The sequence below is a fragment of the Notamacropus eugenii genome, chromosome 1 (genome assembly GCF_028372415.1).
Source record: "Notamacropus eugenii isolate mMacEug1 chromosome 1, mMacEug1.pri_v2, whole genome shotgun sequence".
NCBI lineage: Eukaryota > Metazoa > Chordata > Mammalia > Diprotodontia > Macropodidae > Notamacropus > Notamacropus eugenii.
This window is the reverse complement of record NC_092872.1, coordinates 513,886,071-513,913,698: the sequence shown is the minus strand read 5'-3', so window position 1 is coordinate 513,913,698 and position 27,628 is coordinate 513,886,071. Positions and strand designations below refer to the sequence as shown.

The window sequence follows — 27,628 nt, the reverse complement described above, 5'->3', positions numbered from 1 at the left end:
AGAGGAAGGGAAGAGGAAAGAAACATTTCTAAAGCACTAATTATGCACCAGGAATTGTGCTAATGAGATAACATTATCTCATTTGATCATCACTACAACCAGGGGAACTAGGTGCTATTTTTATCCTCATTTCACAATTGTAGAAACTGAGGCAGCATTTAACTGACTTGCCCAGTCAATGTCTGAAGCCAGATTTAAACTCTGACCTTCTGGAGTCCAGGCGTAGTACTCTATAAATTGTGCCCTTTAGCTTCTCCTAAGCAAAACAAGATGAATCCCTCTTTTACATGGCAGCCTTTCAGATTTTTAAAGACCACAATTATGTTCCCCAAACTTTTTTATTCTTCAGTTTTCATCAGCTCATCCAAATTCAAAGGAAGTCTAAGACATATCTATTTGATGGCAAATTTCTGTTTTTATGATTCTTTGCCTGGACCTCTCCTTTGAATTAGTCAATCTGTCCTTTGGGGTATAGTTATTTGTGCATATGTCTTTCCCTCCCTTAAGAGAAAGCACGTGCCATTTCTCTGTTTCGGTATAGATAGAGCTTTGCTCAGTACTCATAGTAGGTGCTTAATAAATGTTTGTTGACATTAACTGAATTAAGTGGAAGATAGCCAGCTTTGATCTGATATATGATTTATACGATAGAATCTAAGGATGCTTGTAGGAAAGATGTTATGGAAACGTAAAAGAATACTAAGTTATGCCACCTTTTTTTGGAAGAAGGCAGAAACTGGACCAATAGGTAGTGATCATAGGGAGACAGATTTTGCCTCACCCTAATAGAGAATTTCCTAATAATTAGATCTGTCCATTGATAGAATGGACTGCCTTAGTAAGTAGTGAGCTCCCTATAACCAGAGGTGTTCAAAAAAGATCAAATGATAACTTACTGGAGATGTTGCAGAGGGATTTCAGGTATCAGGAAATGGATCACAGTGCTGTGCAGATGCCTTCAAGTTCTGAGATGCTATGGAATGAATTGGAAGGGCATTTATCAGCTACTTACTGAGTGCTCAGGGCTTGCTTATCCACTGTTGGTGTCCACCTGATTCACCCAACTCTCACCTGTGGCATTGTTCCTCTTCAAAAATGCAGGACAAAAAAACCGCAAACAAGTGCTAAGCAGTCATTTACTCAGTCAATAAGCATTAATAAGTGCTTACTACTATGTGCTGATTCTAGGATACAAAGAAAAACAGAAACATCTTTCCCTCAAGGATCTTACATTCTAATATGGGAGACAATATGTAAACATGGATGATCGTCAGAAGAGGACACATATTAGGATATGAGGGGCAGGGGGTGCTAGGTAGTGCAGTGGATAGAGCACCAATCCTGAAGTCAGGAAAAAGAAAGCCTCCTGTAGAAGTTTGAGCTGAGTCTTGAAAGAAGCCAAGGAAACTAAGAGGCAGAGGTAAGGAAGTACACGAGACACATGACACCAGCGGTGGGTAGCCATGGAGTTCGGAGAAGGATTATCATATTTGAGAATTAGCAAGTAGCCCAACAACGAGAGTCTGTGAGTGGGGTAAAGTTGAACATGACTGGAAAGACAGGAAGCAATCAGTTGTGAAGGATTTTAAATGCCAAAGAGAACAATTTATATTTGAACCTTTAGATAACAGGGAGCCACTGAAATTTAAATGCTGGGGATATAAATAGAAAAGAAAGACAATCCCTACTCTCAAGGTGCTCACATTCTAATTATGGAATACAGTACATATTGGGGGCTGCTAGGTGGCACAGTGGATAGAATGTTTCCCCTAAAGACAGGAAGATTCCATGAATTCAAATCTGGCCTCAGACTCCCTGGGCAAGTCATTTAACCCTGTTTGCCTCAGTTTCCTCATCCGTTAAATGAACTGGAGAAGGAAATGGCAACCCATTCCCATATCTTTGGCAAGAAAATTCCAAATGAGACAAAAAAAGAGTTGGACATGACTGAAACAAATGAACAACATCAATACATAGAGGAAGAGGATTCAACTGCAAGGCAGATGGAAAAGCCCAGTGGTCCCTGGTGTTTAGTATTAGGGTAGATGATAAAACCTAGCAGCAACATTCAGGGGTCTTGAAGGGATTGTAGCAGTGTGACTGATAAGGCCCATTAAAAATATGGGTAGCAATGGAAGGGCAGATTTTAAGACCATATTATGATTCCATAAGATGTCTTACATTTCCTAGGACTTTCAGCTTTTCAAAGGATATTCAGATATATGATCTTATTTGATATAATGTCTCTGAAAAACTAAAATGGTAGGTGATATTAATCCCCATTTGAGAGATAAGAGGCACATAGATATTAAGTGGTGCAACAGATAGAGTAAAAGATCATGGAGTAAATAAGACCTAAATTCCAGTTCTGCCTCAGACACTCATTAACTGTGTGACTCTGGGCAAATCTCAGTTTCCTCAACTGCCAAATGAAACAATAATAAAATATCACCTACCTCCCAGTGTTGTTATAAAGATCAAATGAATTAAGCTAGATAAAATATTTTGCAAATTTTAAAGCTAGATTAGTTTTTAGTCAAACATCTAATTACTAGCAAAATCAAGACTAGAAACTTCGCCTTCTAGTATCCTAAATTTATAGCTAAAAAGGATTGTCAAGCTGACTTCATCTAATACAAAGCTCACATTTTACAGATGAAAAAACTGAGACTTACAGAACTTAATTGACTTGCCCAAGGTCATAGGCGGTAAGTGGAAAAGTCAGGATTCAAATGCAGGTTCTCTGGGTCTCAAATGAGTACCTATATTTGAGGGTAGCTTGTTGTCATTCCTGCCCTAGACCTGTTTTCTTTCCACTAGACTAGTGATATTCATTGTATAGCTCTCAAAGCAAATTCTTCAGTGCCTTTAATATCTGGATTAAAAGGTGGTATCATCATATACTCAGCAAGATCAACAAAAGTCATATAACTTTTCTGAGAAATGGTAACTTCCATTTTGGTTTCATACTCATAAGGCTATGAGTACTTTGAACTAGGTCCTCCTGCTCATCATTCCAGTCACATGTCTAATCTAGAGACATGTAGAAGTTGGACATATTCGAGACACATGGAATAGGAATTTTTTTAAGTGTTGGGGGAGGAATTATGAAGAAGATGACAGAGGAGTTGTGACAGTTTTGTTTAGCACAATGGAGTCTAAAGAGCTTGGAAACAGAAGTCAGGAGACATCTTCTAATCCTGGCTCCGTCATTTAGTAGCTATATGTCACTAGAAGTAACATCATGACTTCATCATGGCCCCAAGAACTTTATCATTCTGAAAGTACACCTCAGCCCTGGTATTCATGCCTTATCAAATCCCTTTGCCTCTCAGCACCCCTCTGATTGCATGGGGAAGTGGAAACCTCCTAGTACCTTTATTTAAGGAGGATGCTCAGGTAAGTCATCACTTCATTTCTCAGTCAGTTACACTCAGAAAACGTTTCCCCAGTTTTTAGTAGTCTTTCCTCTTTTAGATACTTGAAGATTAATCCATCAATGCTCTCAGTCAAAATGGTGATAACTCCAGAATATATCTCCTCTATGCACAGAATGGAAGAGCATTCATTAACGTTTTAATAATGAATGCTTGGTCTTTTCAGACCACTCTCCCCATCTCTGGCCATTTCTACTTCTTTGTGTAACACATCAGACTATCATGTTAGATTCTCAGTGTGGTGATTCTGCTGTCAGTGGTAGCATTTGTATGCTGTCTCCTTGATGAAGAATAATATTTGGAGAACTTCCAGGAGCCAAGCTGGTGGAGTAAGCAGTAAATTGCCATAACTCTCCCGTATTCACCTCTAAACAATCATAAAATAGTGCCCCAAAACAAATCCTAGAACAGCAGAACCAGCAAAAAGACAGAATGAAAAAATATTTTAGCCCAAGAAACTCGAAAGATCATCAAGAGGGGGGTGGAGCCAAGATGTTGGAGTAGAAAGACATACATATGCAGGGTCTCCCCACACAGCCCATAAAATACCTATAGAGAGGGACTCTCAACAAATTTTGGAGCAGCAGAAGTGGAGAACAGCAGAGTGGAGGAGATTTCCAGCCCAGGGTGACCTGAAAGGCCCACGGGAAATGTCAGTTACACCAGACACAGAGTGGAACACAGAGCCCAGCCCAGCCTTGGCCTAGTGGTAAGGCATGACTATGGGAGGAGGACACATCAGGGGCTGAATCTCCAGTGGCAGTAACAGCAAATCCCCAGTCCCAGTAGCAGTGATCCACAGATCCCTCAACCCATAGGCGCCAAAGGTCAGTGATGGGGTTTTTTCAGCAGACTGGGAAGGGAGAAGGGACTTTCCATAGCTCTGTCAGCAGGCAGCAGCCACAGAGGCCACACAGCAGCCCATACAGCCGTCTGCATCCATTGTTGGAGCATAAAAATCCCTGGGGGCACTGAGGAGCTAAATATTACCTCAGCCCTGTGTAGAGGCCCTGAGGGAGCTGGTCTTTGTCTCGCACTGAATGGCGGCCCTACCCCCACAGCTTAACTGGAAATCAACCCCTAGTGCTAACTTGGTGGAACTGGAGACCAGGTGGCTGTGGAGAGGTTACTGCTAGGATTCTGGGCACAAAAATCTCTCCCTGCTCCCAGACCAGTGTACATGCTTCATTGTGCCACCTTGGAGAACTGAGATCTTACAGATTCCTAGAGTATATTCTACTCTTGACAAAGGACATAAAAGTCAAGTAACTGGTTGGAAAAATGCCCAAAAAAAGGGAAAAAAAAATAAGACTATAGAAGGTTACTTTCTTGGTGAACAGATGTCTTCTCCCATCCTTTCCAATGAGGAAGAACAATGCTTCCCATCAGGGAAAGACATAAAAGTCAAGGCTTCTGTATCCCAAACATCCAAAATAAACATTCAATGGTCTCAGGCCATTGAAGAGCTCAAAAAGGATTTTGAAAATCAAGTTAGAGAGGTGGAAGAAAAATTGGGAAGAGAAATGAGAGAGATGCAAGAAAAGCATGAAAAGCAGGTCAACCCAAAAAAGGAGACCCAAAAAAATGCTGAAGAAAATAACACCTTGAAAAATAGGCTAACTCAATTGGCAAAAGTGGGTCAAAAAGCCAATGAGGAGAAGAATGCTTTCAAAAGCAGAATTAGCCAAATGGAAAAGGAGGTTCAAAAGCTCACTGAAGAAAATGGTTCTTTCAAAATTAGAATGGAACAGATGGAGGCTAATGACTTTATGAGAAACCAAGAAATCATAAAACAAAACTAAAAGAATGAAAAAATGGAAGATAATGTGAAATATCTCATTGGAAAAACAACTGACCTAGAAAACAGATCCAGAAGAGACAATTTAAAAATTATGGGACTACCTGAAAGCCATGATCTAAAAAAAAAGCCTAGACATCATCTTTCATGAAATTATCAAGGAAAACTTCCCTGATATTCTAGAACCAGGGGGCAAAATAAATATTGAAAGAATCCACTGATCACCTCCTGAAAGAGATCCAAAAAGAGAAACTCCTAGGAACATTGTGGCCAAATTCCAGAGTTCCCAGGTCAAGGAAAAAATATTGCAAGCAGCTAGAAAGAAACAATTCAAGTATTTCGGAAATATAATCAGGATAACACAAGATCTAGTGGCTTCTACATTAAGGTATCGTAGGGCATGGAATATCATATTCCAGAAGTCAAAGGAACTAGGACTAAAACCAAGAATCACCTACCCAGCAAAACTGAGTATAATACTTCAGGGGAAAAATTGATCTTTCAATGGAACAGAGGACTTTCAAGCATTCTTGATGAAAAGACCAGAGCTGAAAAGAAAATTTGACTTTCAAACACAAGAATGAAGAGAAGCATGAAAAGGTAAACAGCAAAGAGAAGTCATAAGGGACTTACAAAAGTTGAACTGTTTACATTCCTACATGGAAAGACAATATTTGTAACTCTTGAAACTTTTCAGTATCTGGGTAGTTGGTGGGATTACACACGCACACGCACACGCACACACAGAGACAAAGAGCATAGAGTGAATTGAATAGGATGGGATCGTGTCTTAAAAAAATGAAATCAAGCAGTGAGAGAGAAATATATTGGGAGAAGAAAGGGAGAAATGGAATGGGGCCAATTATCTCATAAAAGAGGCAAGTAAAAGACTTTTCAGTGGAGGGAAAAAGGGGGGAGGTGAGGAAAAAACATGAAGCTTACTCTCATCACATTCGACTAAAGGAAGGAATAAAATGCACACTTATTTTGGTATGAAAACCTATCTTACAATACAGGAAAGTGGGGGAGAAGAGGATAAGCAGGGTGGGGGATATGATGGAAGGGAGGGCAATGGGAGGAGGGAGCAATCTGAAGTCAACACTTGGGGAGGGACAGGATCAAAAGAGAGAATAGAAGCAATGGGGGGCAGGATAGGATGGAGGGAAATATAGTTAGTCTTACACAACACGACTATTATGGAAGTCATTTGCAAAACTATACAGATATGGCCTATATTGAATTGCTTGCCTTCCCAAAGGGAATGGGTGGGGAGGGAGGGATGAAGAGAAGTTGGAACTCAAAGTTTTAGGAACAACTGTTGAGTACTGTTCTTGCTACTAGGAAATAAGAAATACAGGCAATGGGGTATAGAAAGTTATCTGGCCCTTCAGGACAAAAGAGAAGATGGGGACAAGGGAAGGGAGGGATGATAGAAGAGAGGGCAGATTGGTGATAGGGGCAATTAGAATGCTCGGTGTTTGGGGATGGGGGGAGGGGACAAATGGGGAGAAAATTTGGAACCCAAAATTTTGTGAAAATTAATGTTAAAAGTTAAATTAATTTTTTTTAAAAAAATAAATAAATCCAATTCCACATAAAAAATAGTGTTTGTCATAAAAATCTTCATTGCTTTTTTCCACTTTAAATTCAAGTTTCATTCTTAAATATCCTTGGGACAATTGTCTTTAGTTGTATTTTCATCAAGGGACAGGGCTGAGTACAGCAAGCTCTGGAAGACTATAGAGCTTCCTAAATGAGTTCCATCATTATTCTCAAGATTTGGATTAAATATTCACACAAGAAAAAGATAAGTAAAGGAAGACTTTCTTTGGAACAGAGTACAATATGCAACTGTAAGGACAAACCACACAGCTGGTCCAGTGATATATATTATCTTAAGTAAATATTGCAGATGGATTGGCCTAGAATTGAACAAAAGAAAGAGCAGGATAGATTGGAGAGTGACAAATTACACAGGCTTTTAATGACTCCAAGTTTCATCCTGAACCAAAGGGAGACCACATTATTCTTTCTGTAATGATATATGGTTTCAAGCTATGGAATACCACAGACGCCAAAGAATTAAAGTTGAAACTTACTCAAACAGCAATGGAGAATTCCATGGTGAGCACAGGAAGTTTGCAACACATTACTAATGCAAAACTGTTTAAGACACAGGGACTAAATGATGTTAGCAGAGAGATGTATAATTGTAAAAGGAGTTGGATAGTCTTATGGTGATAGAGAAAAATGAGTGACAGATATATCATATGATCCATTGATATTCCAGGCAATGTTAAGAGATATAGAAGAAAGTACCCAGCCTATTGAGTGGATCTCCTTTGAGCGATATACAGGAAGATATAGAGAAAAGTCATTCAAGATGGGAATCTGTTGATTGTTTCCAATCTGGACTGCACAAATAGCAGACTTACAAACTTATGTAAGTGCCATACAAATATGAGATATTATTGTTATAATGATGGCAGCAATGTGTATTTAATGATTCTTTTTAATTAGGTGACAGGTCCTTGCATAAAATTATCATCTCTACAGAGGATCAAATGAAAGGAAATTTACTTGGCAATGAAAGGGATATGATAGATAAAAGTAGAACTTCCTCTACAATATAAGTAGTGGAACACTGGAAAGAAATGTCCAAGGAAATTTGACGATCTCTTGCCTAAATGATCAGTAATCATAGGACAACCAATAATTGTTTCATATAGCTTTAAAAAGGCAGGAGGTTAGCTTAGATGGTCTCTTGTGCTTTCTTTTATCTCAACGACTCTGTGGCATAGGGATCAAATACAAGGCCAAGAGTAGACAGAGAACCAATTATGTATGATTAAATTGGTCTGCACTTCAATACAAGATCTATGATTCTATTTATGTTAGCTCTTTCTACTCTCATGAATATTATAACCCCTCTAAACCTTGAATAGATGGTTTTATGAGTTTTTTTCATCCCTTCATCCCACCAAAAAAATTCCTTGGTGGATGCCCTTCTGTTGATAAGCCTCTTCTCTTCTCTTTTCTTCCCTTTCCTTCATTTCCCTTCTCTTCCCTTCCTTTTCCTCCTCTCCTCACCTCTTCTTTTCTCATCTTCTCTTTCAATCAACATTGATTAAGCACCTACTATGTGCAAGGGACTGTGGTAATTGCTGAGAATATAATCATAAAAACTGAAAGGTCTGTTTCCTCAAAGGCTTTATATACTACTGGAGGGACAATCTTATTGGCTGTCTGTACACAATTGAATCAATCCATTGTTGAAGCCTTTCATACTTAGTAGGGCCTAACAGAGCTTTTAGTCTACTGACATTTGTCTTCAGGGAAATCAGGCCATACCTAAACCATGATAAAGTAATACAGAAGGACTTTAGCTAGGGAAGTCAATTCATTTGTTATCATTATTATTATTTTAATAACAACTTGCAAGCACTTGAGAAATATAGGCAATATTCCCATGGAAGGCTGTGACAGTCCCATAACTCAGGCCCTGGTGGTGAGAGGCTTGACTTCAGTAAAACTCACTCCAGCAACATCGTCCTTCCTCTTTTAATATCTTATTACAAGATAAGCTCATTTCAGGGAAGGGTAAATTCTGCCTCGACCAGAGAAAAATAATTACATTGAATTAACTGGATAGATGGCTATGAATAATCCACATGAAATTCTTAAACTTGGGTTCGGACAGAAGATTCAGCATTGGTCAGATACCCACTGATTATGCAATTTATTCTTAGCAAAGAAAATGAATGTGAGCTATAAAATATTTCTCCAATAATCTTTTAGTGAAAAACAATGGAAATTTGAAGACAGATTAAGGCTTAGTGTCACAACAGATTACAGTGTGAACAGACTCTGTTCTTACAGGGGTCTATTTAACTAGTGACAAGCTGAGGGGAGGGAGAGAACTAGAGGGATTTTTGACATGAAAAATGTGAATTTGCTCTCTGAGTGTTTACTAGAGCTCACAACTAGCGGGAAATGAGGCATGAAATATATTGTCAAACATACAGTGTTCAAAATATAATGCATTACTTTAAGTTGGGCTTTTGCTTTCAAAGATCCTCACTGTCTCCATCCCACCCCTAATCCTTTCTCCCAGGGAGATGAACCCAACACTATAACAACCCCTTCAAAATCAAAGTTAGGGCTAAAAGGCACCATACTCCCCATCTGCCTAACTCTAAAAGGGCTTCAGTGTTGTTCTTATTGAGTAGTGCCATTTTATTTAACTTCAGTGAACTCAGAACTTGGTACTTTAGAATGAATGAATGGGTGGATGGATGGATGAATGAATAAATGAATGAATGAAAAAGTATTTATTAAGAGCTATGTGCTGAGCACTATGATAATTTTTAGGAATTCAAATAAAAATAATGAAGATAGTCGCTGCCTCAAAGAGCTTACATTCTAATGATGAGAAACAGCATACATGGAGTGGTCAGGGAAGAATGTTTTGGTTTGGAAATTTATGGAGATAAGGAATGGAGGCATAGGGAAATAGACTAAAACACCCTTTCCAGGAGCGATTACAGAGTTGATTTGATTGTGATTCCAGAACTGGAAAATGGGGAAAGGAATAGGACACAGTCAGAGTATATGTGTAGCTTCATGGCAGCTAGAGAGGAAATGGCCAGAAAATGATGGGAAGTATGGCTGGAGTCAGGTGAAGATGAAATGTTCAACTGAGGCAATCACCAGTCAGGATGGGAGGAGGAGAAGGGTTAAATTGAAAGGGCTTGAATTCTAATCGGTGCTAGAAAGGTCCTTAGAGATTTTAAGGAGTGGTACCAGGTGACTTCTAAGGTTCTTTAAAGCTCTAATGTTCCATGAATCTACAATTCTATCATCTAGTCCAATCCATTAATTTTACAAATGGAAAAACAGAGACCCAGAGGGGTAAAGTGGACCGTACAAGATCATTCACAGCAAATTAGCACCAGAATTGATACTGGCTCCATAGCTATAAGAGCTACATGGGACCTCAAAAGTTAACTAGCAAAATATTCATTATCAAGTGAGAACATCTCTATTGAACCAATCAATCAATCAAAAGCAATAAAGTAATGTGCCTCCAGGTCTCCCATAAAACATCAAGCCAGTCTAGAATCTAACATTCAAGCCATTGGCACCTTGGAAAAGAGAATAATTCAGTCAAGCCCATTAGTGTGAATCTCTGAGTTGGAGGACAGAGAGGGGAGAGGATAATAAAGTTTGCCTACTCTACCCACAGCCATTGACCAAAGGAGGACCTTATAGTTTAGATGATTAGATGATTTAGAATGTTCATTGGTGTCCTAACAAATATCTTGGGACAGAAGCAGATAGCAGCAATGTTTGTATCAGAAACAAGGACAAATTAGACAAACTGAAGAAATGCAGTTTCAAGATTCTAAGAAGGAGCCCAACAGAAAATTTTCTTTCACCTAATAGAAATTTTATGACTATCCTCACAAACAGGAAAAAGAGATTTCCATCTTGTCAGTCAGTCATTTATTAGTCAACAAGCAATTATTAAGCACTTGCTATATGCCAGGCACTGTGCTGAGTGTTGGAAATATAAGTCCAAGCAAAAAATGAAGACAGTCCCTGCCCTCAAAGAGGATATATTCTGATGGGGGAAGACAACGCATAAAATGACACTGAAAAAGATGGAGAGGTACCTAAATGGAAGCATGGTGGTGAAATCTGGAGAGTCAGAAGCAAAACATGGAGAGTAATGAAGGATGGTTGGCCTGAACCCCTCTCCAAAATGGAGGTTACAAGAGGGACTTACCAACTGGAAAAAAGGGCTGCAGGGATAGAGGAACGATCGAGGTTCAGTAGGCAGCTGTGATATCATGGTCTAGACAATTAAAGCAAAACTAGGAAAGGGAACCACAATCCAGGAACCTTTGCCACCTGGGCTTGAATTTTCCATTCCCTGGACTTTCTATGAATTGATAGTAGAGTGTGTCACAGACTCTCAGTTGAATGTTTTGTACCAACTGTTCTTACCATAGTAAGAACAAATAAATAAATGAATGGATGAATAAATATTATGTATTCATATATTAGTATTACATATATTATACATTGCTATATTTACTACATAATATATAACATTATCACATAATATGTTATATCATTATTATTACTATATCTTGGTAGATAACCCTTTCTACAAACTAATTGTTTGGCTGACTGATTGATATCAATGGATCATCAATGGAAGAAGTACATCAATGGGGGCTCATGAGTTACATATAACTCTAGAAAGATACTCCCAACCATTCAATATCCCCTACAGGGTTGCAGAACCTGCAACCTCAAGGCCACCAATTCCCCACACCTGCGCTAGAAGCATGAGCAGAGAAGTAGCAGCTAGCCTCTGGGGATCCAGCCTGCTAATGCTAATGAGATTTAGGAGAATAAACCCTTGAATCTGGGTCACATCTTGATGAGAAAACTCAAAACGATGAAGTTCCTTGGCTAAGATTAATAAGCAGATCAGGTATCTGAGTGCAGGTTGTCTAGATTCAAATCCTTAATTCTTCTTCTTTCACTATTCTGCTTTTCATTAGAATGAAGGCCTTTTACTCCTACCCTAGTGATTTTTCCTTTATGCAACATAATGTCCTACTCATTCTGCCAGCTTTGAAATCCCCTCCATGATGTCTTCCATAAATCCTCCGCATCCCTATCTCCACCCACCCCATTGAAATTATCTGTCTGTCCTCTGGATTCCTCTGTTCTTTTTAGCTTATATACTCGTGGAGGACTTAGCACACTCTACCTTGGATTACAGTTATTTGTTTAGAAATCTTGTCCTTCTAACTGGTTTCTAAGCTTCTAGGCATCAAGGACCACCTTTTATACTTCTCTGAATTCCCAAAAGGACCATGTACATCATAAATATTTAATAAAGTACAGTATTTGAGTGAATATTATGAAGGCCAAATTCTATCAATGACTTACCATAGAGCATTCAATACTTAGGGTATAAACATGACTACAAATAATTCTTCCTGATCCAACCACTTGCAAAGACACATACTACACAGAGAGAGAGAGACAGAGAGAGACTTAGAAAGAGACATAGAGAGAGAGAAAAAGAGAGAGATAGAGAGGGAGGGAGAGAGGCAATTTCCCATGTTATTTCTATAAATTAATTTCCATTTAACTTTCTTAGCCTTCCTTCCTTAGACAAGGTTGCTTCTTCAAACAAGAGCTTCATGACACAGCATGTTTCTTTCTCTCTCTCTCTCTCTCTCTCTCTCTCTCTCTCTCTCTCTCTCTCTCTCTCTCTCTCTCTCTCTCTTTCCCTCTCTCTCTCCCTCTCTCCCTCCCTTTCTCTCTCTTTCTATCTGTCTCTCTTTTGGCAATGGAAAGTTACTTGGGGCAAGGAATGTGCTCGCTGTGAGTTATACGTAGGGATTAGTTTGTTTAAGTTACTAGGCTGCAATTCCCCTGTTCTTCCACTTCTAGCAAGCCAGGTGAATGCTATGGCCCAATTAGTTGCCAAGCTTTCCTTTTGAAAATGATAAACTATCATTCCTGTTTAACAGAATTTGAGCCGCTTCTTGCCCTGTATCTGTCAATAATCCTGATAACGGGTCCATGCTCTTACAGAGTATGTACCTTTGTCACAGTTTCTCACAGCCCTTTGTTACCTGACTTTCACATTTGTCTAAAAGTGTAACCAATAGGCTGCTCAGATCTTTCTAATGGTGCTAATGATAAATAAATATGGCTCAGGTGCACAAGTGCTTTAGGAGTATTATAGATATGAGTCATACTCACACCACCTCTCCCCAACACACATCCAGACTTTCACCTGCTAAATGAGGACATTTTGACACCTATATTAGCACAAAGTCTTAAAATGAGAAAATTCTCTTCTTTCTCTTCTTCTTCTCCTCTCTCTCTCTCTCTCTCTCTCTCTCTCTCTCTCTTTAAACCTCAGCTTCTCTGAAAGTTGATTTCTCCCCAAATAAATAAATATATCAGTCAGGCAGAAACTCTTTTATTTTTAAGAGCAACCAAATTCTTAGAAATGTAAATCATTTGCTAAGAAGGAGTTTTGTTCTTCATTCTTAATGCTTGAATTGGCACCGGGGGAATTAGACCAGTTGGCAGAACTACCAGGTTTTAATAATCATTCATGATTTTTCAGTCTGGTTAAATATGACATATGACTGTGTTGAGTCACCTTCAGTGAAAACTAGGCTTCACTGCTCCTTCCCACCTGCTTTTCACTTGCAATCTGGTGAACTTCAATCCAAAAATATAAATTGTACGTTATTATTATGTGTGCATGGATTCATACAACCTGTATCTTTTATTTCTAGCTTTGTGAGGGATGCTGTGGATCTACAAATTGATGTTTCTTCCTACCTTTGTCTAGGAATATTGGATCATGGCGCTTTTAATACCACACAATTGCCAGCTCAGTGGGTCTCTCTGGTGCACAGATTAAAATCAGACAAGATTCCTTAATTGATATCATAAATGAAGTAACTTTCTTCAGTAAGAGTTTGATTATTCATAACAAGTGAAACATAACACGGGAAGTGCTTGCTTACCAAACATGTTTGTCACTATCATGGAGGAGGTCCAAATCGGTGTCCAAATGGAAAGGAGATTCTCCATCAAAAAAAAGAAAGATGCTCCATATGTTCTTCTTTTGAGGTGATGTGCTTATTAAATAAAATATCTGAATATTTCAGGATCTCAAATAAGATGCACGATAATAAGTAGCATTTATGTGGTACTTAAAGATTTGCAAAGTGCTTTATATGTATCTCATTTGCTCCTCACAACTGCCCTGGAAAGTAGGCACTATTATCATTCCTATTTTACAGATTAAGAAACTGAGGCAGACAAAGGTTAAGTGACTTCCCCAGGGTCACACAGTTAATAAATGTTTGAGATCAGATTTAAAATCAGGTCTTCCTGACTAAAGATCTGTCACTCTAGCCTGTGAGTCACTTAACTTGCTCTAAAATAAAAAATCCCTGAAAAGAGTTCAGTTTAACGTTCCACATAAGCAAACTAAGCAGATAAGCAATGCCTATGGTTCAGAGGATGATGATATACAATTGAACTGTCTGTTGAGTTGGTCTATTGGTACCTTTATCTAATGCATATAGACAACGAGCTAGTCCAGAATTCCATAAGAAGCTGACATAGAGTAGAATTGCATTTAGAAAATTATACAGAATTTTTTTAAAATTCCCTAACTTCTCCCTGAAACAAACAAAAACTTTTTTCATATTGTTGATGCAAAATAACTGTAAACATGGAATGTCACAATCTCCAAAAAGAACAAAACTGTAGGTCACTCAAAGGGAGAATTACATAGTAGGAATAAATTAGGTGTATTAACGTTGAACAAATACATCAGAGAGTTATCATCAAAGAAATGTATGACCAAAAGAGAAGGTAGGTTGGTCACATAAGATTGAGGGACATCAAACAGGTAGTCCATGTGCTATCCATTATCAACAGGATTTTTTAAGTGCCTATTATATGACAGGCATTGTGTGTACTATCTTCTAGGAAAAGAAAGACAAAAATCAAATTGTCAGAGACTTACGTTCTATCAGGAGAGATAATAGGCATACATATAAACATATACAAAATAAAGTTGTGTAAAGTAAATAAAAGATAATTTGGGGGGAAGGACAATGTCATAAGAAATTTTGAGGGAGAAGGTACAATATTAAAAGATGAGACCAAGAGGAAGCTTTATGTTGTGTGCACCATCCCCCTAGGGAGTATCTACAGGAAGACTTGGGAAAAAGTATGCAGAAGGTCAGACTGTGACCTGTACTGGTAGAGGGAGTATTCACATTAGAGAATAAATGGATGAAAACACATTTCTTCAGCCCTTGTTGTATGCTAAAAATTGTGCAAAATCTTGGGAATACAAGCAGAAAAGGCAGAGCTCCATTCTAAAGGGGAAGGTACCACATACATTACATTTCAAAGTTAAAGAAAAGGTTTGAAAATACTATTGTCCAGGATCAAAACAGCTAACAAGACCCAGGGGTCATTGGGGTTCATTGGCAGACCAGATGACAGTTTCCAGTGGTCAGGAGGGTATGCAGAAAGGCAGATGGTGAGGCTCAGAGTAGGGCAAATAAGGCCTAGTGAGCCTCTATCTTACCAGAAGGATTATATTTGGAGATTGTCAACTCATGTATCCATGACTGCTCTGCAGGGTAAGGGAAACTGGATGGGCTCAACCTATTAACCGTTAGGAACCTATAAATGATCCAAGAAGAGCGGAGATTCCAAGGTCTCTCACAAAAGGAAAGGCATGAGAGTGATTAGTATCCAATCTAGCGCAAAGCATTGTCAGGAAGGTTTAGGAGAAGGGACCTATTGTTGGTATTTTCCACCCAGCACCTTGATGGGATCTGGACAGGGAGGGAGGAAAGAAAAACTGGAGAGGAGGAAGAGGAAAGAAAAGAAAGGATATTCTTGCTAGCAGCTATTCTCACCTGGCTACCTTCAATGGAAGAAGGGAAGAAAGAAGAAAGGGAAAGAGAGCCCCTACTGGTAACACCAAGGATGAGACTATTAAGATGAGTATGGATGGATCCATTGATGAAAAAATATGATGTCCGTTATCTATATCCAATCCTGTTGTTTCTTTGTGCTTTATAGAGAAAGGCAGAATGGTTTAATGGCTAAAGTGTAGTATCTAGAGTCAAAATGACCTGAGTTCAAATATCACCTCCGACACTTATTACCTATGTGGCCAAGTCCCATGGCCTCTCTGAGTCTCACTTTCCCTAACTGTACAATGGGGATACTGTAGTATCAACCCCATAGGATTTTTATAAGGACCAAATGACATAACATAGGTATAGAATGAGGGTGAGGATATCTAGGGTGCTTTGCAAAATTTACAATGTCAGATTTATAAATGTTAGTTAGTATTATTATCAAGGAGGCAATCCTAGTCTCTCAAAAGCTATAGGCACTGTTTTTGCTTAATTGTTTTTACTTTGTTACTTTAAAGAGAGGCTCCATTAAAGCAAGGGAGTGAGAAGGAGAGAAGATAGATTATTGAGAAGTAAATGGTGTTAAAAATAAGCCCCTACAACTCAATAAAACATTGACAACAAAAGTTCTAGTAGCAGCAGGCCCAGTTTCTGGCACTTGCTACTAGGTTAGCAAAGCTCTGACTATAGACCAAGTAACAGACTCTTCACAAGTATCACAGGAAAATTTGTGTATGTTGGTCATTGCTGGGATGAATTTTTTCAGCTATAACAACACATGAAGTTAGAGGTGTGGAGGTCATACCGCTTCCAAAAACTTCATAGATTTTTAAGTGTCCAAGTCCATTTGTCATGCAGAAGAAAAATCAGATATATATTCTACTTTGCCGCGGAGAATTGAAATACCAGTAAGCAAGGGGTAATAGGGAGTAACTGGAGAGATATTAGGGAAAAAGCAGTTAAAAGTCATGAACTTCCCATCCCAGTATGTTATTCAAGTCGAAGCTGGTTGACCACTTAATGGGGATGGTGCAAATGGAATTTATACTCCAAGAAAGATAGCCTTTGTGATGCCTTCCAATTCTAAGATTTTATTAGTCTAGTCAATACCTTATTTTGGTTTTGAATACTGAACTGTACTAGTGATGGTAGCCTAGTGGTTTATAAAACCAAAGGTCTCTGTGTTTATCAAAACCATATTCCATTTACCGTGTTTAGGTCTTTCAAGATGGAAAAATTGACTATACAAATTGAGCAGAAAAAGAATTTTCCCCCCTACTGTCATGAAGATGACTTCTCTTCCCCACTCTTCTCTGTCTTCCCTTCTTTGTAAAAACTAGATTACAGAGAATCATGAAGAAAATGAAAAACAAACATTTACTACTAACCTCTACAAGTCTGTAAAAAAATCTTTTCCAATTTTTAATGAGTGTTGCTTGGGCTTAGAGTGAAGGTTAGGTTAGTTTTTCCATCTTTGGCAGTGACATGGTACACACAGCCTGCCTATCGTCAACCTAATCATGAATTAATTTGGGTGGGGGGGTGCAGAGCTCTGAGTCTGAATATGAAATCTAGTTAGGTATCCAGCCGCATCTGGCTCATTTAAATCTCAAGGGGCCATATTTGAAGAGAAAACCATTTCTGTTCATACAGTTCCTCATACAGAGATGCCAGCATGAAGATGTAGCCACAAATTAAAAACAAAACATTGGCTTGAATCTCATCCCAAATCCATCCACAGTTTAGTGTAATGTCAGTTGACTGGCATTAATTGACCATTTTCTCTTGTCATGCTTTATTTATCAACAACTGTAGTCACCTACCTTTTTGAGCATCCCATTTTTCACCTTTCCTCTAAATCTAGTGTGTCTTTCATGTAAACTATCATAAAATCACCAATATCGCCACTGGTAATAGCAGCTTGTATTTAAGTTGTATTTTTCAGCTTAATAAGATCTTTTAAATAAACTTGATACTCATCTGAGCCTTGTAAGAATCCCACAGAACCAAGTAATATGAATATTAGTATCCCCACTTTGCAGAAGTGGAATCTGAAGCTTGAGGATCTTGCCTAACCCAGAGAAATATAGAATCAGAGAAAAGTAAAAATGTGCTATGAACTAGATATGTAGCATGATGGACAACCCTGGATTTAGAGGCCAAAGACCTGGATTCAAATCCTAGCTTCTCCACTTACTGAAAATGTAAGGTAGCAAAATTCAGTGAGTCACTTGATAATATTAATAATTAATCTTTGCATAGTGAAATTTTGCATTGGAAATTTTATAAGTGTTTCATACATTTAATTGCACCTAAACCTTATGCGAACCATGTGAGATAGATATAATCCTGGTTGAGTCACCTAACCTTTCTCAACCTTAGTTTCCTCAACTGAAAAATGGGGATGTCATACCTACCTCATAAGGCTGTAAGGATCAAAATGAGATATTAGATGTAAAGTGCTCTGCAGAACTTAAAGTGCTATGTAAATGTGAGTTATGATCATCATCCTTATTTTACCAATGAAGATAAGGAGGCTCAGAGGCTTTAAATGACTTACCAGTTAACAATAATCAGAGATTGAGAGCAGGAAGAGACCTCAGGAACCATCTGACCAAATCCTCTCATTTTACAGATAAGAAAAATGAGGGCCATGGTGATTTTGTGACTTGTTCAAGCTCATAAAGTTAAACGCAACAAAGATATGGTTTGAAGCCAGGCCCTCTGCTCCTTCCCATGCATTACCCTGCTTCCCTGATGATATGACTTTCTATGGGTAACTATTAGTTAATGAAGAAGCTAGGACTCAAAACTAGGTCCTTGGACATCAAGGCCAATGCTTTCTCAACTACAGCACATAGCTACCTCACAAATACTGCCATTGCTCACTTTCCTTGATTTCTAAATGACCAAAGATGTAATACCCAACTTAGCAAATACAGTGAAGTGCTTGGCCTGGGAAGTGAGCAGAGGAGGAGATCCACATGACCGATGAGATCAAAACTATTTGAAAGGCCACAGTACAGGCCAGCACAGTTTTAAACACGCACACACAAAAATCCATGTCAACTGGATATGAGAAATGAATTTTAAAAATTTCACCCAGCCCACAGCTGCTGATAGCACAGTCCCTGAGGGCCAGAGCAGTTTAGCCTACAGTGTTCTCTAAGCTAAGAAAATCAAGTGTCTAAATCCATATCTTCACCTTCCCTAAAAATGGAAGGCTACGTAAGCTGATTTCTATTTTTGGTCAATCCACCTAAGTCGGTCAAAGATGAGCTCCAATTTTAATATAGAGTTTTTCCAATAAAAACTAAGTCCTTTATGATCATTATTATTACCAATTTATTCTATTATGAGCTTTGCTGTCCCTAAGTAACCTTTTGGAGGGGGCACTGTAGTTTATTTGAGGAGAATACATTTCAATTTATTTCCAAAGTAAAGAGTTGGTGCTGGCTCTCTCACAGTGAAAACTGAATATGCAAAGACAATTTATGATGGTTGATTTTTTCCTCAAGTGAATGTTTAGCCAAGTAAGTGTCTTCATGCCTCTTTCCATCATGAAAGAGGAAATTTGCTATTTTTCACATTCACACCAACTTCTTGTGTGAAGGCATAAGAAGTGCCTTCTGGGAATGTAGGGGCAGAAACTATGGAAGGGCAAATGATGGTCCTATATAAGGAGATTTTCCTCACAAGCAATTCTTTGGAGCAGTGGATAGAGTGTTTACTGGAAATCAGAAAGACCTGACTTCAAATCCTACTTTAGACTAGCTCTAGCCTATGTGACTCTGGGCCAGTGACTTACCTTCTCCCTTTCTCAGTTTTCACATGTGTAAAATGGGGATGATAATAACAGCACTGATAGGGTTGTTATCAGCCTGTGGATTAAATGAGATAATGTGTATAAAGTACTTGCATACTTTATAAGCAAATGCTATTACTTACTGTTACTAACAATCAGATCTGTCTGAAACTGGAATGGCCCACTGAAGAATAAAGGGGTTCCCTTCCTGGAGAGGCTTCAAGCAGAGGATGGATGACCTCTTGTATAGGATATTATCTAAAGGATTCTTGGCTAGGTAGATGCCCTCTGGGGTCTGTTCTAACTCTAAGATTATGTGGTTCTGTGACTTGGTGCCATTTCCCCCAGTCTCTGTTAGGAGCTGACACGATGCCCCTGCTAGGAACCCAGGTGATGGTGGATAGCATTTGAGGCTCTCTCCCCAGATAGATGATGATTCTCTGGCTCCTAGGCAGAGACATGTCAGTTCTTCTCTTTGTATGTAGAGTTGCCAAAACATTGTCATAATCAGGGAATTACATTTCTCAAGCAGAAAGGCAGCAGTTACTGCCAAGAGCTGAATGGGGGCATTAGCTTTTCTCTGTGGCTTACTCTGAGGTCACTTCTAGGCAACAGATAAAAGCAGAGGGAAGGCCAGACCTCTTGCCTGGTCTTCCCTACTTGGCCCCTATACTGTGACTATAAAGTTGACTATATGTACTAGCAAAAGAGCCAGGTTAAAACTCTTTTTGGAAGTGCAGTATACCCCAGAGAGGTCTGGATATATGGTCAGTTTTCTCAGTGTTTTCAGTGTTTGTGTTTGCTGGGAAGATTTTTGTGCGCTGGGCTGTGATATCAGCTACCAAGGGTCTTCAGCATGATATACAGCAAAGGACTGGGGAATCATGATTCAGTTTCTCAAGAAGATACATAACTAGGGATTTTTGCAGCTGGGATAAGCAACTTGGAGTGGGATGGAGAGGAAGAAGAGAAGTCTGCCCTACCACACCATTACTGGAGGACTAGCTGTAGCTAGAGAGAAATAAGTAGGGGTGTGGTTGTCCAGCAAGGGAGTACACGTTAAGTTGGAGCTCATGGCGTACTCTGCATTTCTCACTCTGGGCCAAGATTTGAGTGTCAGTGCAATAGTTACAGCTCTAGATAATAGGTCAGTGGCAACTATCTCTTTGACATTTCTTTATGGGCCCTCACCTAGGGTCCAGGACAAGTCTGTGTCAGAGATTAATCAAGGGTTGTAAGATCTTTATGTTGTTTAGCTGTTTCAATTGTGTTTGATACTTTGTGCCCCCATTTTGGATTTTCTTGGCAAAGATACTGAAGTAGTTTGCCATTTCCTTCTTCAGTTCATTTCATAGATGAGGAAAGTGAGGCAAATAGGACTAACTGACTTGCCCAGGGTAACACAGCAACTAAGTATCTGAGTCTGGATTTGAACTCATGAAGACAAATCTTCCCAATTCCAAGCCCAGTGCTCTATCTACTACGCCATCTAGCCAAGACCATGATAGTACCAGGTAGATATCTGCTTAAACTAGGATTTCATGATGATACCTAATGTTGGCCAGATTTATATCTTCAAAAATTCAAATATGCTTTCCTCTTATGCCCTTCCCTTATAATCAAAATCTGTCTTTTCCGTTTTATCATTCCCTGGTTCAGTGAGAAGAATACTGGTAAGACTTTGATGACCTAACTTCAAATCCCATCAGGAAAGTCATTTCACCTCCCCAGCCCTCAGTTTTCTCATCCATAAAGTGACCTCTGCCAGTTAATGTTGTAACTGTGAGGAGATTACTTAATCTTGCAGAGTCCTACTTCCCTCACCAGCAAAATGGGAATAATTCTCAATCTGCCTATGGTATTTGCAAGGGCCAAAGAAGAAAATGTATGAGGAAGCCTTTATAAACTATATAGGAGTACTATATGGTTGGTCAGGTGTGGTAGCACATGACTATAAGCTTGCAGGAAAGCTCAGGCTGGTGGATCTCTTGAACTCAGGAACTCAGAGCTCTAACAAGCTGAGAGAATCTGGTATCCGTACTACATCTGGCATTAATATGGTTGAACCCATGGGAGCAAGAGGTTGGAAGGGGTGAGGAATGGTGGGGAGAAGACTGCCAAAGGAAAGACAAATTGGCCCAGGTCAAAAATGGAACATGTCAAAACTCCTGTGCCAATCAGTAGTAGGATGGGTCCAATGAGTACCCAGTGGAGGTCCACTCTTTAATTTTAAAAAATCAATATAAATCATCACTTGTTTGTAACAAGCATGGAGGATGTCCAAATGGAAGAAGGATTCCATATAGACACAGATTCTCAACCTGTTTTGTACATCATGGCTGCCTGGTGAAGCGTATGGATCCCATTCTGAAAATTAATTTTTTTAAATGTATAAAAATAAAACTCATGGGACTACAAAGGAAGCTGATTATACTGTATTACAATTATCAAAATATTTTAAAAACAAGTTTACAGAAATGTATTCAGAAATTCTGCAGTTGACAAGGTCCTCAAAAGATCATTTTTTGAGGGTGACATTGTACTGATTGCATCTAGTCCTGGAACACTGAACAGCAGCCTAAATGAGATCCATAATTACTCCAGAGAGTTTTGCCTAACTATCCACAGAGGAAAAAACCAAGTAGAAGAAAACCAGCTACTGCTCAGACTATGATCATCAGTTGATTGGACAACTCATAGAATTTGCAAATAGATAGACACAAAGATAAACAGTTAGAAATCGATATGTATCTAGATAGATTATCTGTCTAGTCTATCTATATATAAAAATATAAATAAAAAAGCTATATTCTGATCTCTATTTATCTCTATATCTATCTTTCAGCATATCCTGGACAAATACTGCAAATTTGACTATAAGCTGAGATCTGAACTGAATGGAAGGAAGAGTGAAGATCTAGATTGCCTCTGTGGAAATATTCAGTGCCTTCTCATGACCTTAATCCTTTCCGTGGCAAAAAAAAAAGCCCACTTTTTTAACACCAATATTCTTTCGTTGATGTTATGTGCCTGGGGCTCATGGAATGCCACAGTCTTCTGAAGCATTAAGGCTGCTCATCACCCAAAAGGCAATGGAGAGAGAGGGTGAATATTGACTAGTTACAACATGCAATCAGTAAAGAATTGCGCAACAGAAGTTGAGTAAAAGAAATAAAAATAGTGACAATAATCATCATAACTAACATTTATATAGTGCATCCTATATAAGATCAAAAAAGTGTACACCTAGAAAGGTAGGCAGTCTCAGCAAGTCAAGTGCCCACTATGTTCCCAACATCATGCTCAGTGCTATAAATATTAATGTAAGAAGAAAGAAATACAGTCTCTGTCCTCAAAGAGCTTCATTTCATTGGAGGAAGACAACATATAAAAGAGAACTGAAAGCACGGGCACTATAGAGAAAATCCAGGAGTCAGAAGTATTGCCTGGAGAGGAATGAAGACATGGCTGCCCTGATTGCCCTCTTCCTTAAAATGGAGTTTGGGTATGGAATGAGCCAAGCAGAGGAAGAGACCACAAGGGTGGCATGTTTCATTGTACTTGGATTCAGAAGAGAATCGGATTTCATTACTTCCTCTGACAGTCATATGACTTTAAGCAAATCCCTTAACCCCTTGGATTCATTCTCCTATTCTTGACAAAGGCTAATAACACTTCCCCAGCCTACCTCATAAGGTTAATCTGAAGAAAGACTTTGAAAACTTTTAAGTGATGCATAAATGTGAGTTGGAGTTTGGGGATGGAATGAACCAAGCAGAGGAAGAGCCCACAAGGGTGGCAGTTACTTTCAGTATATGAAGTCCAGAAGTGTATGAGCTTCCAGAGTGAAAATGTTTCTGGGTCACTGTGAAGAAAGGCCAGGCCAGTCAGGAATACAGCCTGGAGAATATAGCTTTGTCCATATACATTATCCCTTCTACCTCACAGCTTTCCCAACACAGTTTTGACGTATTGTGGGTCAGCATAAGAAATTAAACGACAATTTGGGAAGATTTTTGTGGAAGCTACAGATGACATATGAAGGCCAGCAGATGATGCAGAAAAATTTTAAAAACTCATAGATGCATAAAATATATGTATAGTATTATATAACATTAATGCAAACTTTACAACAAGGTATTGTAAACACTCCATAGGTAAAAGAAAAATTCAGATTTCTTCTCTGGTACAAAGGGAGGGCCAAAAAATTTTACACAGATTTTCCAGATCACAGGAGCACCATACCTCTAATCTCAGAAATGTGGAAGGGATAACTGTAATTAGGGAAAGGGGCAATAGACATATCACCCTTGTGGCACCCATGTAACATTAAGGAATAATGAGAAAGCTTCCTAACACACCAGAGAGGCATTCCATCCCTTTCCCCCAGGGAGTGTTTTAGGAGGACTTTGGCAGGGGTCACATTAGCTGAGAAGAAGTAGATAGGCACTGATCTTCATCATTGTTAAAAACCAATACAACTCTGAAATCTAAGGACAAAGACATCGTCCCTTCAACAGGTGCCCTTGATGTTGTCATCCGGAGGTCCCTGAAGTCAACAGTAAACTAATAGTTGATCTGGAAAATTGCTAGGGGAAAATTATAAAATAGTAAACATCATCTGGTTATGGGGTACACCAGAAAAGAGTGCTGACTTTGGAGTTAGTGCCTGTGAGTTCAAATCCTATGATGTTAATAACTGTAATCCGGGAAAATAATCTTCCTACACCTCAGTTTTCTCATCTTTAAATAAGAGGATTGAACTAGAGAGTCCCTAAGGTTCTTTCCAGCTCTAGATAGATGATATTTGGTACTTACTGTCTTTTTAAAAAATGAAAAAAATTAAGACTTGGAAATTTAAATAAGGAAGAGTACTCAGAGTGGAAAACAGTACTTAGGAGCAAGATAATACAGAATAGCAAATTAAGAGCTAGCAGGAACCTCAGAAACCATTTAGTCCATCAACCTTATTTTACAGAAAAGGAAGCTGAGGCCCAGAGAGGTTAAATGACTTATCCAAAATCACATAGCTTATAAGCAACAAATCTGGGTTGTGAACCATTTGACTACAAATTCAATACTCTTCCTATTATACCACACTGCCTGAAATCAACTGAAGTCTAGCTCAATCAGGATCTCAGCTTGGACAAACAATAGGAGATGAGTGGTATCCAAAAAGGAATATGGTTCTCTTTAGGAGTCTGAGAGAAAAGCCATAAATCAGTTGGACTTGGGAGCTGGACAGAAGAAGCCGGACAATAGCATCTCAGGAGGACTTTCTGTCTGGAGTTGAGAGTCAGGGGAAGGATTATAGAGCCCGCTGATATTTAGGTTAGTACCTGCCTATCAATATATAGTGATGCATCTTTGTGTTGGCTACAGGAAGACTGGCTTTTCAGGAAGAATGTTTTGCTGTGAATGATTTGTAACAAAGAAGGCTATGGAAGACACAGATGCAGTGGCAAAGGCCATATTTCTTTTAATTTTTAAAATGTATTTATATTTACAAGCCTTTCTTATCTTCTTCCATTGTCCCTCACCACCACCACCAATTGAACAATTTTTTTAAAAAAACCCTCACTAACAAACATGTATATTACAGAAAATCAAATTCCCAGACTGGTCGTGTCCAAAAATGCATGTGTCACGCTGAATTTTAAGTTCATCACTTCCAGCATATTTCACACACAGTCCTCAGGACTCCTGACTGATCATTGCCAGTTCTAAAGTCTTTCAAAGTTGTTTTTCTCAATAACGTTGTCTTGTGTAAATGGTCTCTGCTCACTTCACTCTACATAATTTCATAGAAATCTTCCCAGTTTCCTTTGAAACTATCCATTTAATCATTTTCGTGGCATAATAGCACACAAGGGTTATATTTCTGAGGCCATGGCCCCCAGGAAGAATCTCAAGTCCTGAATTAGTGACAGTGATGACAGGAAACCTTCACAAGAAGCCATAAGCCTCCATGAAAATCCACACAAAGCTCATTGACTCCATTGTTGCAAAAATGGCAGAAAGATCTGGCCTCCATGCTATCTTCATAAAAACAGACTGGCTTGGTTTTGAGTGCGCTGGGGTCATGGAATGCGTGACGTGATGACCCAGGGCAGGTCTGGAGGGCAGAGGATTCTACATCGAAGCAAGACTCGTCAGCCATCTTTTGCGGTCACATTTCAGAACAAGATGCTCTCACTATTGACATCCCAAACAAAACCCCTCTATGCGTGAAAGAAAGAGAAAAAATCCTCCGTTGCTTTTCATTCTGTTGTCCTCTCAAAAAACCTTTAGTTCTCACTACCTGCTGACCAACAACAGGAGCCAAAGGGATGTGTGGTAGGACTAAAAGGAAGGAGCAGGGGGCGGGATTACAGCAGGGCAGCATTACCTCACAGTGCATATTCTGAAGCTTTCTGACCACTCAATACTTTACAACCCAGAAAATGAAGGGAAGAAACAAAGATGAAAGTCATCATTTAAATTCTAAATAAAATGGCAGTAGACTATTTCTGTGTGTCTAGCGTGGCCTTCTCTTTCAAATTATTTCATTTTAACCATTTCCCACAAGTTCAATGAACACTAGAGGTGGCTTTGTTACCTAAACAGTTGCCCATTTACAAGCCCCATCTCGTTAAGGATGTGTTTTCTCTACCTGAGTCAATAGGCCAGAAATCAGAAAACATGTGCTGCGTGCATGTGTGTGTATGTGTGTGTGTGTGTGTGTGTGTGTGTGTGTGTGTGTGTGTGTGACAGACAGACAGACAGAGACAGACAGAGTCAGATAGGCAGAGGGAGAGAGACAGAGAGAAAGATAGAGAGACAGAGAGGTGGAGGAAGGGAGAGAGGTGAGGTTATTATCTTGGTACACACATCACTATTTTATATAAATTTATAATGGCATTCTTGTTTGCTGCTTTACTGTTGGAATATAGTCAGAGCACAAGCAAGTTAAATGGCCTTCAAGGTGTGTCCAAGTTAGAAAATAGAAGGAAGCCATGTGCCTCTACTGCTTTCTTCTCTATACTCAATAAATCACTCACTCTCATCCCAGAGCACTTTACAGCAGAAGAGCCCCAAACAAAAGCAGTAATGGCATGTAGTTAAAAACAGACCTAAGAATAAAGGCCTTCAGCTTACACTAACAACACACACGCACACACACACACACACACACACACTCACAAAATGCCAGACAAAACTCCCCTCCCCCAATACACTATTCTTAAAGTGCAGGGATAGAGGAATTGTAACAACTAAAGCTTACTCAGGGTGAATGGCTAAGAGGTAAATGGCCAGGTCTGGACAAATGGCACTTCCCCTTTCCCCACGAGGCAAAAATCTGAGACCCCCTCATGGAAAAGAAGACAAAAGGAAAGTTAATTCAGTGAGCATGGGGGGATGAAAACTTTCTGACTGGAATTTGTCAGTGAATACCTCCTTAAAATGGTGGCCCATGAATAGCAGACAGGAATGGAAGAAGACAGCAGACTATTTTACAAATCCTCAAGTGCTTGAGGTCACATAAATTGACCCAGTAACATTTTTAAAGCATCTTACCGAGGATGATATTTTAAACCCTACATCCCCAAACCTTTACAAAAATTTCTGCACTTGAGTCTGTATCCTAGGAAGGGAGTACTTTGTTTTGCCAACCTAAGTCCTTCGGGTAATTCAGTAGCATCAGCTAATTTTTTTTTTGCCTATCCTCTTTTTCTCTAAAGAAAACAAGACAAATTGTTGAAATCTCCCCGTAAATCCACTATAAAAATCACATTAGGTGAGGGTAAAATAATAATAATATAATAAGCATAGGCTATTTTATTCTCTCAGACACCTGGTCACAGTTTCCATTTTTTGTCTCAGGAAAAACTCCAGTCATGTCTTATTTTGACATCTGTCATTCCACACTCTTCAGGTGACAAGACTGCTCTAAGCTGATACATTCAACTGGAGTCACAACAACAGAAGAGTGGACTACTCGTCTTGTTTGGAAGCTGGAGTTTGGACTCAGTACTGAGCCCATCACCCAGTCTCAGCATTCCCCAGTCTGCTTGCATTATTTCAGCTGGCAAAGTCAATATAA

General features: G+C 39.1%; 1 long non-coding RNA gene across 1 annotated transcript; it reads left to right on the top strand.

Moving 5' to 3' along the window:
- Positions 1-4,140: 4,140 nt before the first annotated feature.
- On the top strand, positions 4,141-26,038 carry LOC140519964 (uncharacterized). The gene is made up of 4 exons (XR_011972340.1): positions 4,141-4,264; positions 7,526-7,678; positions 13,634-13,742; positions 22,391-26,038. It is a non-coding gene; the product is annotated as an uncharacterized lncRNA (long non-coding RNA).
- Positions 26,039-27,628: the final 1,590 nt, after the last annotated feature.